The following is a 15,181-nucleotide window of genomic DNA, read 5'->3' as shown; positions in this document are numbered from 1 at the left end:
GATGGACTGGTTCGATCTCCTTGCAGTCCAAGGGACTCTCAAGAGTCTCCTCAAACACCACAGTTCAAAAGCATCAATTCTTCAATGCTCATCTTTTTTTATGGTCCAACTCTCACATCCATACATGATTACTGGAAAAAACCACAGCTTTGACTAGACAGACCTTTGTCAGCAAAGTCAGTCCCTCAGCCTTCTGATTATTTCCAATCCATCTGCTCCTCTGACTGTAAGGTAGTGGTTCCAACTGGAGGTGACTTTGCCCCTCAGAGGGCAACTGACAATGTTTGGAGACACTTCTAGTTGTCACAACTGGAGGGGGCTGTTACTGGCATCTAGTAAGTAGATGTCAGGGATGCTGACCATCCCACAATGCACAAGACAGCCCCTACAACAGAAAATTATGTTTCTAAAGTTGAGAATCCCTGCTCTATGGTCCTCTTTAGATAATTGGTCCATTTCCTCAATCACTCTTAGGACATTTTAACCTCAACTCTCTTGCCTTTTCATCCTTCTGACACACTTGTTTCATAAAAACATAACCCTCAACCAATTAAATCCTCAAAATTTTCTACTTCTAAACTTGGTGCACTGAGCTCAACAAAAGCAAAACAAACATGTTACATAATCATAAAAGTAGCTGACACTATGTATTGAGATTCAACCTCAGCAAAATGCTCAGCATTAGCAGGCAGACAGTCCTTATCTCCCTCTAGTTACCTCTTCACTCACTTTTTTCCTTCTGTGACTATTTTAAACTCTATCTGTGGTACATATACACAATGGAATATTACACAGCCATTAAAAAGAATATATTCAAATCAGTTCTAATGAGGTGGATGAAACTGGAGCCTATTATACAGAGTGAAGTAAGCCAGAAAGAAAAACACCAATACAGTATACTAACTCATATATATGGTATTTAGTTAATCAGTAAAGATAACCCTGTATGCGAGACATCAAAAGAGACACAGATAAATAGAACAGTATTATGGACTCTACGGGAGAGGGCGAGGGCGGGATGATGTGGGAGAATGGCATTGAAGCATGTAAATTATCATATGTGAAATGAATCGCCAGTCTAGGTTCGATGCATGATACAGGGTGCTCGGGGCTGGTGCACCGGGATGACCCGGAGGGATGGGATGGGGAGAGAAGTGGGAAGGGGGTTCTGGAAGGGGAAAACATGTACACCCATGGTGGATTCATGTCAGTGTACGGAAAAACAAATACAATATTGTAAAGTTAAAAAATAGATAAATAAACTAAAATTAAAAAAAAATAAACAAATAAATTTACCCTAAAAAATAAATAAATAAACTCTATCTGTCCCATCAATCCCTCATTCAGCAGAAAGTGAAGAGGAACTAAAGAGCCTCTCACTGAAAGTGAAAGAGGAGAATGAAAAAGCTGGCTTAAAACTCAACATTCAAAAAACTAAGATCATGGCATCTGGTCCCATCACTTCATGGCAAATAGATGGGGAAAAAATGGAAATAGTGACAGACTTTATTTTCTTGGGCTCCAAAATCACTGCAGATGGTGACTACGGCCACGAAATCAAAAGATGCTTGCTCCTTGGAAGAAAAGCTAGGACAAACCTAGACAGAGTACTAAAAAATGGAGACAAAAATCACTTTGTCAACAAAGTTCTATATAGTCAAAGCTATTGTTTTTCCAGTAGGCATGTATGGATGTGAGATTTGGACACTAAAGAAGGCTGAGCACTGAAGAACTGAGGCTTTCGAACTGTGGTGCTAGAGAAGACTCTTGAGAAACCCTCAAGACTCTTGAGACTCTTGAACAAACCACTCAATCCTAAAGGAAATCAACCCTGAATATTCAATGGAAGGACTGATGCTGAAGCTCCAATACTTTGGCCACCTGATGTGAAGAGCCGACTCACTGGAAAAGACCCTGATGTTGGGAAAGATTGAGGGCAGGAAGAGAAGGGGGTGACAGAGGATGGGATGGCTGAATGGCATCATTGACTCAACACTCACTAGTTTGAGGAAACTCTGGGAGACAGTGAAGGATGGGGAAACCTGGCATGCTGCAGTCCATTGGGTCACAAACAGTTGGGCATGACTGAGCAACTGAACAAGAACAGACAAGAACTTCCACATATTTCTTCCCCATCCTATGGGGGAATTATTTACATCTATCCCCATCCTTCTCCCCATTCTTTTAGGAAAATGGAAGAAGTGTCCATTCTGTTCCAGTAAACACTGGATACCATATCATGCTGGTCTCCTCCATGACCCTACTACAACAATTACCTAACTCCCTAAATCATCTACCTCAACTCCATCCTCTTTCCCAGCCCCTTCACTTGAGAAATAAGTGATTATTTCTATCCTTTCTTAGGGGGAAAAAAGTACAAATAAACAAATACTTTAACTTCCATCTCTCTCTCTTCTCACAGCCAAATTCCTTAAAAGAACTGGCTTCAGTCCTGTCCCTATTACTCTATCTCCCTTTCAGTCTACTACTCCCTGCTCACATTCCTAATATGCCATCAAACTCCACAGTGGAGACAAATGACTTCCTAGTTATCAGTTTCAGTGGGTTCTTTCAGCCCTTAATTTTGGAGCATTAACGCAAATTACCACACCCTCCTTAAAATGTTCTGTTTTGGTGTTTGCAATACCATTCTCTCCTCTGTGGCCTTTCCTTTTCCCACCTCCTAGATGTTGGTGTGTCCTGTAGTTCTAGCTTCCATCTTTCTCATTTGTGCAATGTACGCTTTAGTAACTTCAAATCATATATCCAGCCCTAATTTCTTCTCAGTTTTCTTAGTGAATGACATCACCATCTACTTGGTTACCCACACTAGAATCCTAGAAATCACCCTAGATTTCTTACTCTCACCTACACATAAACAATTGCAAAGTTCTATCAATTTAATCTAAGTATCTCTTGGATCCATCATGCTAGTTCATTCTCTTCAACCTGTCCAATTCAGGTCATTATCTCTCACCCAGACATATTATTAAAAGAAAAATAATAATTAAGGGTATATGAGTAAAACACTGGGGAGTGCCTTGGCTCATCTGGTAAAGAATCCATCTGCAATGTGGGAGACCTGGGTTCAATCTCTGGGTTGGGAAGATCCCCTGGAGAAGGGAACAGCTACCTACTCCAGTATTCTGGCTTGCAGAATTCCATGGACTGTATAGTCAATGGGTTCGCAAACAGCTGGACATGACTGAGCAACTTTCACTTTCTTTCACAAGTAAGAATATTACACAAATACAATGAGGTATGATTCAAAAGAACACAGAACACTGATACATTAGGGAAAAAAAAATTTAAAAAATGGATTCTAATACTGTATGCATGTATGTGTGCTAAGTAGCTTCAGTCATGTCTGATTCTTTGCATTCCTATGGCCTGTAGCCACCAGGTTCCTCTGTCCATGCAAATTCTCTAGGCAAGAATACTAGAGTGGGTTGCCATGCCCTCCTCCAGGGGATCTTCCCAACCCAAGGATCGAAACTGCGTCTCTTGCATTGCAGGTAGCTTCTTTATCACTGACTCACTGGGAAAGCCCTATACTGTATAAATACAGGCAAATCATTCAATCATCTCAGGCTTCAGATTCTCAACTGCTAAATAAAGAGGTAAAAAAGGTATATCTAAGGACCTTTGTGCCCTGAGAATTCATTCTACAATTCTATTTCTACCAGACAGTACTCAGACAGTTCCTACTTCCAAATATGCACCATACTTGCTACATATGCAAGATATTATTGGTGCCAAAAGAAACAGGCTGATTTGTCCTCTTTGATGCCAAAATATATTGAGCATATCCTGATTAAATTAAAGGTTAAAAAAAAACCCAAAACCTTCAATTCCAAGTGTCAAAGAAATAAAATGTAAGCAAAAGCCAAGAAAAAACGTATAATGGAACTGATTGTATAAAGAAAAATGCTATCTCAAAATAATTTCTTCAGGAATCAAGCAACACAGAGTAATGAGTTAGCAATAAAATGAATGCACTATAAACCATTGTGACAGTCAGTAACAACATTATGAATAAAAAGCTCTCTTTACCCATAGAACAGCAGTGTGGGAATTGTACAATATCTAAAGTCAAACACCAACACAATATATATGCAATATGAGATCATAAAAATTTTAGAATCTGCTTTTCAAAGACAAGGCTCTTAGAAAAAGATAATATGAACTAAGCTGTGAAAATGCAGTCTAAATTTCATTAAAATGTTATCACCCCATTCAAATGAGAAGCACCTGTTGTCCTTTTGACAGTTGACAGTTTGGGTCCAGTTGCTCTTCCATTTCCTACTAAGCTCAAAAGTAATGTTCTGTTTTAAAGATTATATAAAAGATGAGGATAGAGAGTGTGGTTGGCAAAACAATTTACACTGCAAAGTTGATAATGACTTAATGGTTGGTCAGCTCAAAATTTAGGACAGATCAACTCTAGAGCAAACTTCACCACCTAACAGCCTTGCAATTTTAACAATTCATTTAATTTCTCTGTGCCTCAGTTTCTTCTTTAGCAAAACAGAACAATGATAGTACCTACTTCATAGGTAAAGTGCTTGAAACAATGGCTGGCATACTATAAACACTACAGAAATACTAAGCAAGTTATCATTATTATTTTCTTTACTATTTTTGACTAAATATTAGGTGAGAAGAAAAACAACACTATAATGTATACTCTTATAGAAGGCTCTTGAGAGTCCCTTGGACTGCAAGGAGATCAAACCAGTCAATCCTAAAGGAAATCAACCCTGAATATTCATTGGAAGGACTGATGCTGAAGCTGAAGCTCTGATACTTTGGCCACCTGATGTAAAGAACCAACTCACTGGAAAAGACCCTGATGCTGGGAAAGACTGAAGGCAGGAGAAGAAAGGGGAGACAGAGGGTGAGACGATTGGGTGGCATCACCAACTCATGAGTTTGAGCAAACTCTGGGAGAAAGAGAAGGATAGGGAAGCCTGGAGTGCTGCAGTTCATGGGGTCACAAAGAGTAGGACACGACTTGGCGACTGAACCAACTGAACAACAACAACATAATGCATACTCAAGCTCCAGTTTAACACTGTTACAAAGTATTTTGTTCAAACTTCAATAACAATGTTATTTCAGTTGATATCTCCAATCCTGATCCTCGAGGAACTCACAATCAAATCAAATCATCAAGTGTTAAGTTCACACCACAGGAAATGAGAGGTATGCTGCTGCTACTGCTGCTAAGTCACTTCAGTTGTGTCCGACTCTGTGTGACCTGATAGATGGAAGTCCACTAGGCTCTGCCGTCCCTGGGATTCTCCTGGCAAGAACACCAGAGTGGGCTGCCATTTCCTTCTCCAATGCATGAAAGTGAAAAGTGGAAGTGAAGTCACTCAGTCGTGTCCAACTCTTCGCAACCCCACGGACTGCAGCCTCCCAGCCCCTCTATCCATGGGATTTTCCAGGCAAGAGTACTGGAGTGGGTTGCCAACACCTTAAAGAGGCATAACACACACACACACACACACACACACACACACACACACACACACACACACCAGACACATAATCAACTGAACAGAAAACCTAAAAATAAACTCATGCATGTATGGTTAATTAATTTATGACAAAGGCGTCTATGACCATACCACCCTGAATGTGCCAGATCTCATCTGATCTCAGAAGCTAAGTAGGGTCAGGCCTGGTTAGTACTTGGATGGGAGACAGAGGAGCCAAGAATATACAATGAGGCAAAGAAAATTTCTTCAACAAATGGTGTTGGGAAAATTGGACAACCACACACAAAAGAATGAAACTGGACCACTATTTTACATCACATGCAAAATCAACTCAAGACAGATTATAGAGACTTGAATGTAAGATCTGAAGTCATAAAACTCCTAAAGAATATATAGGTGATAAGCTCCTTGACAGGGGCTTCCCTGGTGGCTCAGATGGCAAAGAATCTGCATGCAATGCGGGAGACACGGGTTCAATTCCCGGGTTGGGAAGATCCCCTGAAGAAGGGCATGGCAACTCACTCCAGTATTCTTGCTTGGTGAATCCCATGGACAGAGGAGCCTGGTGGGCTACAGTCTACGGGATCACAAAGAGTCAGACACAACTGAGCAACTAACATGAATGAATGAATGAACAAACAAAGCTCCTTGACATCGGTCTTTGTCATGAGTTTTTGCATCTGACACCAAAAGCAAAAGCAACAGAAGCAAAAATAAACAATTCAGAGCACATGAAATGAAGAAGTTTTTGCAAAGTGAAGAAACCATCAACAAAATGAAAAGGCAACCTACTGAATGGGAGAAGATAATTGCAAATCATATATCTGATAAAGGGCTGATATCCAAAATATATAAAGGATTCATACAACTCAGTAACAACAAAATCCAATTGAAAACTGGATAGAGCATCTGAATAGCCATTTGTCTACAGAAGATGTACAGATGGCCAACAGGTACTTGATATCACTAATTATCAGGTGCTTGACATCACTAATTATCAGGGAAATGCCAATCAAAACCACATTGAGATATCATCTCACACCTATCAGAATGCCTATTTTCAAAAAGGCTAAAAATAGCAAGTGTGGGCAAGGATGTAGAGAAAAGGGAACCCCTGTGCCCTATTAGTGAGAACTGGTCCAGCCACTATGGGAAATAGAATAGAGATTACTCAAAAAATTAAAAATAATAAAACTACCATAAGATCCAGCTATTCCACTTCTGGGTATTTATTCAAACAAACAAAAACACTAACTCAAAAAGATACACGCTAAGTTGCTTCCGTCATGTCCAACTCTTTGTGACCCTATCGACTGTAGCCTGTCAGGCTCCTCTGTCCATGGGATTCTCCAGGCAAGAATATTGGAGTGAGTTGCCATGCCCTCCTGCAGAGGATCTTCCCGACCCAGGGACTGAACGCAAGTCTCTTGTGTCTCCTGTATTGGGAGGTGGGTTCTTTACCACTAATGCCACCTGGGAATATGCACCATCATGTTCACTGCAGCATTATTTACAATAACCAAGATAAGGAAACAACCTAAGTTTCCATCAGTGGGTAAACAGATAAAGAAATTGTGGTATATATATGCGATGGAATATTATTCAGTCATAAGAAAGAACAAAATCCTGCCCTTTGTGACAGTGTGGATGACTCATGAGGGTATTATGCTAGGTGAAATAAATCAGACAGAAAAAAATACTGTCTGATCTCTTACATGTGGAGTCAATCAGTAACCAAGGTGGGAGATGAAAGAAACGGGTGAACTATTTTTGTTTTTTCATTTTAAATAAGTTAAAAATAAAATAAATTAAAAGATTGAAAAATTTTAAAACTTTTAAAGAAGCAAAATTCAATATGCATCAAAAGTACAGTATGTGGTAGGTAATACAATGGAATATTATTCAGCTATAAAAGGAATGAAATTCTGATATATGCTATAACTTGGATAAACCTTACAAACATGCCAAATGAACCAATCCAAACACAGAAGGAAAAATGGTGTATGGTTCCACCTATGCAAGCAACCCAGAATAGGCAAATTCATAGTGACAGAAAATAGAATAACAGGAGCTGGGCAGGATGGTGTAGGAAGTGAGGGGGATGAGGAGCTGTTGTTTAATGGGTACAGAATTTCTGTTTGGGAAGATAAAAATTTCTGAAAATAGATAGTGACGATAATTAAACAACACTGTATGTGCTTAATGCCAATGAACTGTACACTAAAAAATTTCATGTTATGTACATTTAACCATCTTTAAGAAAACTTTAAAAAATATAGCTTATATTTTCAACAGGAAGTTTTAAGATGATTAGCACCCTTAATAGTATTAAAATAAAGGATAGATAATTTATGTTCAAGTTCCTAACTATGGACATCAAAGGAGGCAATATCAACTCTTAGCTGGTCTTAGTTTAAAGCACACATCTGAAAATGGGTACATACCTTACAAATTTTTAAGGAACATTATTTCACCTTGTTGATACAGTCAGTTTTTTTTTTATAGCTCCTTGAAAGGTGCAAGAAGGAAAGAACTATACTGAGGAGATACCTTATATGAGACCAATACATAATGGTGGTTTTATAAGGATGTACTTACTCAAAAAGAAGCATGAGTGCAATAGTATACCTGTGTAGGGCACCATAAATGGAAGTGTAAATCAACTGATATTCAATTCAAGAGTAGAAACTATTTAAATTAAATCATAATTTAAAACACTAAAAGCGAAAGTGAAGTGGCTCAGTCGTGTCCAACTCTTTGCGACCCCATGGACTATAGACGAAAGTGAAAGAGGAGAGTGAAAAAGTTGGCTTAAAGCTCAACATTCAGAAAACTAAGATCATGGCATCTGGTCCCATCACCTCATGGGAAATAGGTGGGGAAACAGTGGAAACAGTGTCAGACTTTATTTTTTTGGGCTCCAAAATCACTGCAGATGGTGACTGCAGCCATGAAATTAAAAGACACTTACTCCTTGGAAGGAAGATTATCACCAATCTAGATAGCATATTGAAAAGCAGAGACATTACTTTGCCAACAAAGTCCGTCTAGTCAAGGCTATGGTTTTTCCACTAGTCATGTATGGCTGTGAGAGTTGGACGGTGAAGAAAGCTGAGTGCCGAAGAATTGATGCTTTTGAACTGTGGTGTTGGAGAAGACTCTTGAGAGTCCCTTGGACTGTAAGGAGATCCAACCAGTCCATCCTCAAGGAGATCAGTCCTGGGTGTTCACTGGAAGGACTGATGTTGAAGCTGAAACTCCCATACTTTGGCAACCTCATGCGAAGAGTTGACTCATTGGAAAAGATCCTAATGCTGGGAAGGATTGGGGGCAGGAGGAGAAGGGGACGACAGAGGATGAGATGGCTGGATGGCATCACCGACTCGATGGACATGGGTTTGGGTAAACTCTGGGAGTTGGTGATGGACAGGGAGGCCTGGTGTGCTGCGATTCATGGGGTCGCAGAGTTGGACACGACTGAGCGACTGAACTGAACTGGACTATAGACTACGAGGTTCCTCTGTCAATGAAATATTTCCCAAATACTTTAATTTCAAACAGAGGTTAAAGCTCCATTATTTTAAAGGATACATGCACTCCAATCTTCATTGCAGCACTGTTTACAACAGCCAAGACCTGGAAGCAGACTAAATGTCCATTGACAGAACAGATAAAGAAGATGTGGTACATATATACAATGGAATATTACTCAGCCATTAAAAAGAATGAAATAATGCTATTTGCAGCAACATTGATGGACCTAGGGAGCGTCAGACTGAGTGAAGTAAGTCAGACAGAGAAGGAGAAATATGGTATGACATCCCTTATATATGGAATTTAAATAGAAATGATACAAATGAACTTACAAAACAGAAAAAGACTCACAGACTTAGAAAACGAACTTATGGTTGTCATGGGGAAGAGACAGTTAGGGAGTTTGGGTAGGTCATATACACACTACTATATTCAAAACGGATAATCAACAAGGACATATTATATAGAACATGGAATGTTATGTACCAGCCTGGATGGGAGGGAGGTTTGGGGGAGAATGGATACATGTCTATGTATGGTTAAGTCCCTTCACTGTTCACCTGAAACTACCACAACATTGTTAACTGGGTATACACCAATACAAAATAAAAAGTTTAAAGTTTGCAAAAATAAAAAATAAATACTATTCAAAGAATAGTATTTCTCATTGGAAAAGACCCTGATGCTGGGAAAGATGGAGGGCAGAAGAAGATGGTGGAGACGGGATGAAATGGTTGGATGGCATCATCGACTCAATGGACATGAGTTTGAGCAAACTCAGGCAGATAGTGAAGGACTGCGTGCTGTGGTCCACAGGGTCGTAAAGAGTTGGACACGACTAAGCAACTGAACAACAACAAAAGAATAACAAGTTTCATAGAGAAATGCAAATCAAAACTACAATAAGGTATCACCTCATGCCAGTCAAAATGGCCATCTTTACAATATCTACAAATAATAAATGCTGGACAGGGTATAGAGAAAAAGGAACCCTCCTACATTGTTGTGGGAATATAAATTGGTGCAGTCACTATGGAGAACAATACGGAGGTTCCTTAAAAACTTAAAAATAGAATTACCATATGATCCTGCAATCCCACTCCTGGGCAAAAGCTCTAATTTAAAAAGATACACACAGAACCCCAATGTTCACAGCAGCATCACTTACAATATCCATGATACAAAAGCAACCTAATGATTCATCAACAGATGAATGGATAAAGAAGATATGGTGTTGTGTGTACATGTATATATATATATATACACATATATATATTCACACAATGGAATATTACTCAGTCATACAAAAGAACGAAATCATGCCATTTACAGCAATATGCACGGTCCTAGGGATTACCATACTAAATGAAATAGGTCAGACAAAGAAAGACAAATGCCATATAATATCATTTGTGGAAACTAAAAATACAATACAAATAAACTTATTCACAAAACAGAAATAGACTCATAGACACAGAAAACAAATTTATGGTTACCAAAGAGGAAAGTGGGGGGATAGATAAGTTAGGAGTTTGAGATTAACAAACACACACTACTACATACAAAACAAATAAACAAGGACAGGGAACTATGTTCAATGTTTTGCAATAATCTATAATGGAAAATAATCTGAAAAAGAATATACATATATATATACATATATATATATATAACAGAATCCCTTCGCTGTACACTCGAAACTAACACAACACAGTAAATCTACTACACTTAAACTAAAAAAAGAAGTTTTTCAGAGAACTATAATACAATATTCAAAGAATCAAAGGCCAAAATCAGACATAATAATATTAGCAAACATTTATATGGCTCTTACAGTATGCCTGGTGTCCTATAACCTTTTTATATGTACTACTAACAGATATTATACCCTAACAACAATCTCAGACAACAAGCATTCTTATTATTCCCATTTTACAAATGAGGAGGTCAACTATCTTGTCTGGGCTCACTGTCCTACTAGTAAGTGACAGAGCAAGGACTGGAATCCTGGAAGTGTAGTTTCTGGGGCCTTATTTTTAATTGCTATGGTTTACAATTTCTTGCTGATCCTAAGGAATGGACTACAAAAAGTACAGGAAAACTCAAAATGCAAAGCAGTTTGGGGGGGTCAAATATAACAAAAATCACAACATAACAATAAATGAAATTCATAATGACTGCTCTGAGACATAAGGGAATGTTAAAATATGTTCAGCAAACTTACTGTTTAAGAAGGCAAAGAATTATTTCATGCATTTAAAAATTTTCCATCCAAAACAGTCAATACGATTTTCATTTCTAAAGGGGTAAAAATTTCAACTGTCCAAAATTACTTCTTCTGCAAGAGTTCCAAACAGAAAGGCCCTCAGCAATCTTATTATTTGCCAATTACCTCATTCTTAAAGAAAAGTATGTGTGTATGTGTGTGTGTGTGTGTGTGTGTGGGTAAGAGGATCGTAAATAAATGAAACTTTTCAGGGGTTTTGATTCTAGGTATATGAGAACTTAATACTAAAGATATTAGAAAATGTCAAATCATTTGGATAGATGAGTGAATAAACTCACAGAATTATGCATTATTATTGTAAAAAGCCTAGAATCTTATCATAGTTCAATTATAATTTTTTTTAAAAGTACAGGCTTTCAAGTCATATACAGACCTGAACTTCAAGCTTGTCTCCACCAGTACAGTTACTGTTAATTTTTGGCAAGTTATTTTCACATAACTGAGCCAAAGTTTCCATTTCTATAAGCTGAGGATACTAATTCCTAACTCACAAGGTTCTTGTGTGAGCTCAGGGAAAAACATATGCAAAGTGCTGAACACAGTCGCTGTGATATAGCAGATGGTCAACAATGAGGGACTATGATTATTCTCTAACCTTTTTCTAGCTGTTTCCCAAATATAAGAAACTAATCTTACCAATTATCAAGTCATCACAGGCGTCTCAGAAAGACAGTAAGCATCATATGCCCTATTCAAAAAATTTAGACATACTAAAAGTACAAGAAAATACAAAAACAAACCATCGATGAGACCAAAAAAAAAGTCGGACTCCTGTTTCTCCTCCCATGTCAACTCTGGTTGGTTTTTTAATAACCTGTATTCCCGTACCAAAAATACGAAATTCTATTATTTGGGGGCAATCTAAACATTTCCAGTTAGGTGCTGTTGCTTATTTATTTTGACAGCTACCTTTGTGAGGGTAATTGTCATCTTCGCTTGAAAACCAAAAAAAAAAAAAAAAAAACCAGGGACAGGAGCATTTTAATGAAATGCTGTTTCATCTATCTCGACAGCTGATTGGATGCCATGTAGATCATTTACTGCTGCAATAAATTTTCTCATTACTGCGCCATCCCCTTACCCAACAAATATTATACATGCTTTAATGAACAAAACTCCTTACTGACAGTGAACGAATGCTCTAAAGGGGCACAAATCAAAACTTGGTGCTCTCAGTAAGGATCCGCGGGGAGATGGCTGGGTGTCGCTGCAAGAGGAAACGAACAGAATCGGAAGCTGTTCTGTCTCCCTAAACAAGACTGGAGATAAGCCCTATACAGGGGGTAGGAGCGGAGAGAAGCGGGTGAAGTGGGCCTGGAGACAACTGAGGAAGGCGGTGGCAGCTGCAGTCTGAAGAAACGTCTGTGCCACCGGAGAGAGGATCGTCGGAGCCCATCGCCACGCCGAGAGCGGAGGCGGAGAGAAGTGGCAAGCTCAGGCCAGTCCCCAGAACGGGTTCAGCCTCCGGATTCTGGGAGGACAGACGGAATGGGCACCCCACTGATTAAGAAAGATGAGGGCAGAGGCGGGCTCCCGTCCGCCTTCCAAACGGGACGCTGCCGGCCCCGCCGCCATCCCGGTGCCGTTGGAGATGAAGGCAGGGACCCAACAGGGAGCGAACAGGTTACCTGTCTCAGCCGCCTGCCCGCGGGTCTCCACTTCCTCAGACTCGGTGCTACCACGGGCTACCCGGGCACGCGCCGAGTGATGTCATCTTCGCGCGCCCAAGCAGAGGTCCATCTAGCCCCGTCCCCCTTGATTAGAGGGGTGGGGCAGTAGAGTCTGCGCAGGCGCGATGCTGCCTCGGGCATGGAAAGGCGAGAAAAATGCTTGGTTTGGATTGTGTGCGGTTGCCCTCACCCAACTACTCTTGCAAAATCTTACAGGCACTTCAGGAAAAAAAATGTTATTTAAATACAGGCATGGACTTTTTATTCCTTATTTTGCTCTTCCTCTTCTGTGTATAACCCTTGTTTGTATACTCACTCATTCAACCGAAATTAATTAAAGTCCACCTATGTTCCAGGCAAGCACTGTTACAGAATCGGGGATACGGCAATGACAAAACAGACAGAATGCCTAGCCTCATGGAGATTACTTTCTAATTAAGAAAGTGAACATTGAATAACTCCGCAGAGATATTTTCGGCATACCTCATTTTATTGCACTTCACTTTAGGTCACTGGGCAACTCTACCATTGTCAGATAATGGTTAGCATTTTTCAGCATTAATTGTTTTGATTAAGATATATATTTTTGACATAGTACTATTGCACATTTAATAGACTATAATATAGTGTAAATGTAACTTTTGTTTTGACTGAAAAACCAAAGAATTTATGTGAATTACCCAAAACCTAAAGGAGGGATGTAAAGAAGGGCCCGATAAAGAGGCTTCTTAAACCAAGAAGGGAAAAAGCCAGCTCAGTGAAGATCTGGAGTAAGAACAAACAAGAAAAGGATGGAAAACTATGGGTAGAGAACAGAATGTAGTGCTGTCCTTGACTGAGAAAATAGGCCAGGGGAAGAATATGCTGTGCTGTGCTCAGTTGCTCAGTCGTGTCCGACCCTTTGTGACCCCCATGAACTGAAGCCTGCCAGGCTCCTCTGTCCATGGGGTTTCTACAGGCAAGGATACTGGAATGGATTGCCGTGCCCTCCTCCAGGGGATCGTCCTAACCCAGGGATTGAGCCCATATATCCCTCATTGCCGGCAGATTCTTTACCATCTGAGCCACCCAGGAAGCCCAGGGGAAGAACAGAAGATGAGATTATCAAGGCAAGGAGAGTTCTGATCTTGCAGAGCCTTGTTTTTTAGGAGATGTGGATTTTATTTTAAATATAGTGGGAAGTCAGTGAAGAGTTTTAAACATGCAAGTGACAGGATCTGGTTTTATAAGATCATCCTGCCTGTATGTAACAATAAACGGTTTGGAGGCCAGAAAGGATGCAGAGAGAACAGTTGACTTTGCAATAACCAGATGAGAAATGATGGAAAGAAATGGACAAATTTAAGGAATAATTTGGAGGTAGATTTGATGAGTTGAAGATGGATTATATAAGACTATATGGAAAAGAAAGGTCAAAAATGACTCCTAAAATTTGACTTGTTCAGATAGTTGAAAAATACAGCTAAGACAATTTCTAATGTTGTTGTTGTTCAGTACTAAGTCTTGTCTGACTCTTTGTGACCCCATGGACTGCAGCACACCGGGTTTCCCTGTCCTTCGCTATCTCCCAGAGTTTGCTCAAATTCATGTCCATTGAGTCAGTGATGATTTCTAAACATCTCATCTTCTGCTGCCCCCTTATTCTTTTACCTTCAATCTTTCTTATCATCAGGGTCTTTTCCAGTGCATTGGCTGTTCCCAAGAGGTGGCCAAAGGATTCGAACTTCAGCCTCAGCAACAGTCCTTCCATTGAATGTTCAGGGTTGATTTTCTTTAGAATTGACTAGTTTGATCTCCTTACTGGCCAAGGGACTCTAAAAAGTCTTCTCTAGTACACAATTCAAAAGCATCGATTTTTCCATGCTCAGTCTTCTTTATGATCCAACTCTCACATCCATACATGAATACTGGTAAAACCACAGCTTTGACTATGTGGACCTCTGTCAGAAAAGTGATGTCTTTGCATCTTAATATGCTGTCTGGGTTTATCATAGCTTTCCTTCCAAGGAGCAAGTATCTTTTAATTTCATGACTTTAGTTACCATCCGCAGTGATTTTGGAGCCCAAGATAATAGAGTCTGTCACTTTTTCTGTTGTTTCCCAATCTACTTGCCACGAAGTGATGGGACTGGATGCCATGATCTTAGTTTTTTTGAATGCTGAGTTTTAAGCCAGCTTTTTCACTC

The 15,181-nt window shown here is 39.6% G+C and overlaps 1 protein-coding gene across 12 annotated transcripts in view; it reads right to left on the bottom strand.

Moving 5' to 3' along the window:
- Positions 1-13,027, bottom strand: part of AOPEP (aminopeptidase O (putative)) — a 406,505-nt gene extending 393,478 nt beyond the window's left edge. For all 12 annotated transcript variants that reach the window (XR_014062841.1, XR_014062843.1, XR_014062842.1 and 9 more), the window contains exon 1: positions 12,954-13,027. The gene's annotated coding sequence lies outside the window, so the exon portion shown is untranslated. The remainder of the gene's footprint in view (positions 1-12,953) is intronic.
- Positions 13,028-15,181: the final 2,154 nt, after the last annotated feature.

This window comes from Giraffa tippelskirchi, chromosome 1 (assembly GCF_054371585.1).
Source record: "Giraffa tippelskirchi isolate mGirTip1 chromosome 1, T2T-mGirTip1v1.2.pri, whole genome shotgun sequence".
In the NCBI taxonomy this organism is placed as follows: domain Eukaryota; kingdom Metazoa; phylum Chordata; class Mammalia; order Artiodactyla; family Giraffidae; genus Giraffa; species Giraffa tippelskirchi.
The sequence above is the reverse complement of the archived record's forward strand: the minus strand, read 5'-3'. Positions and strand labels throughout refer to the sequence as shown.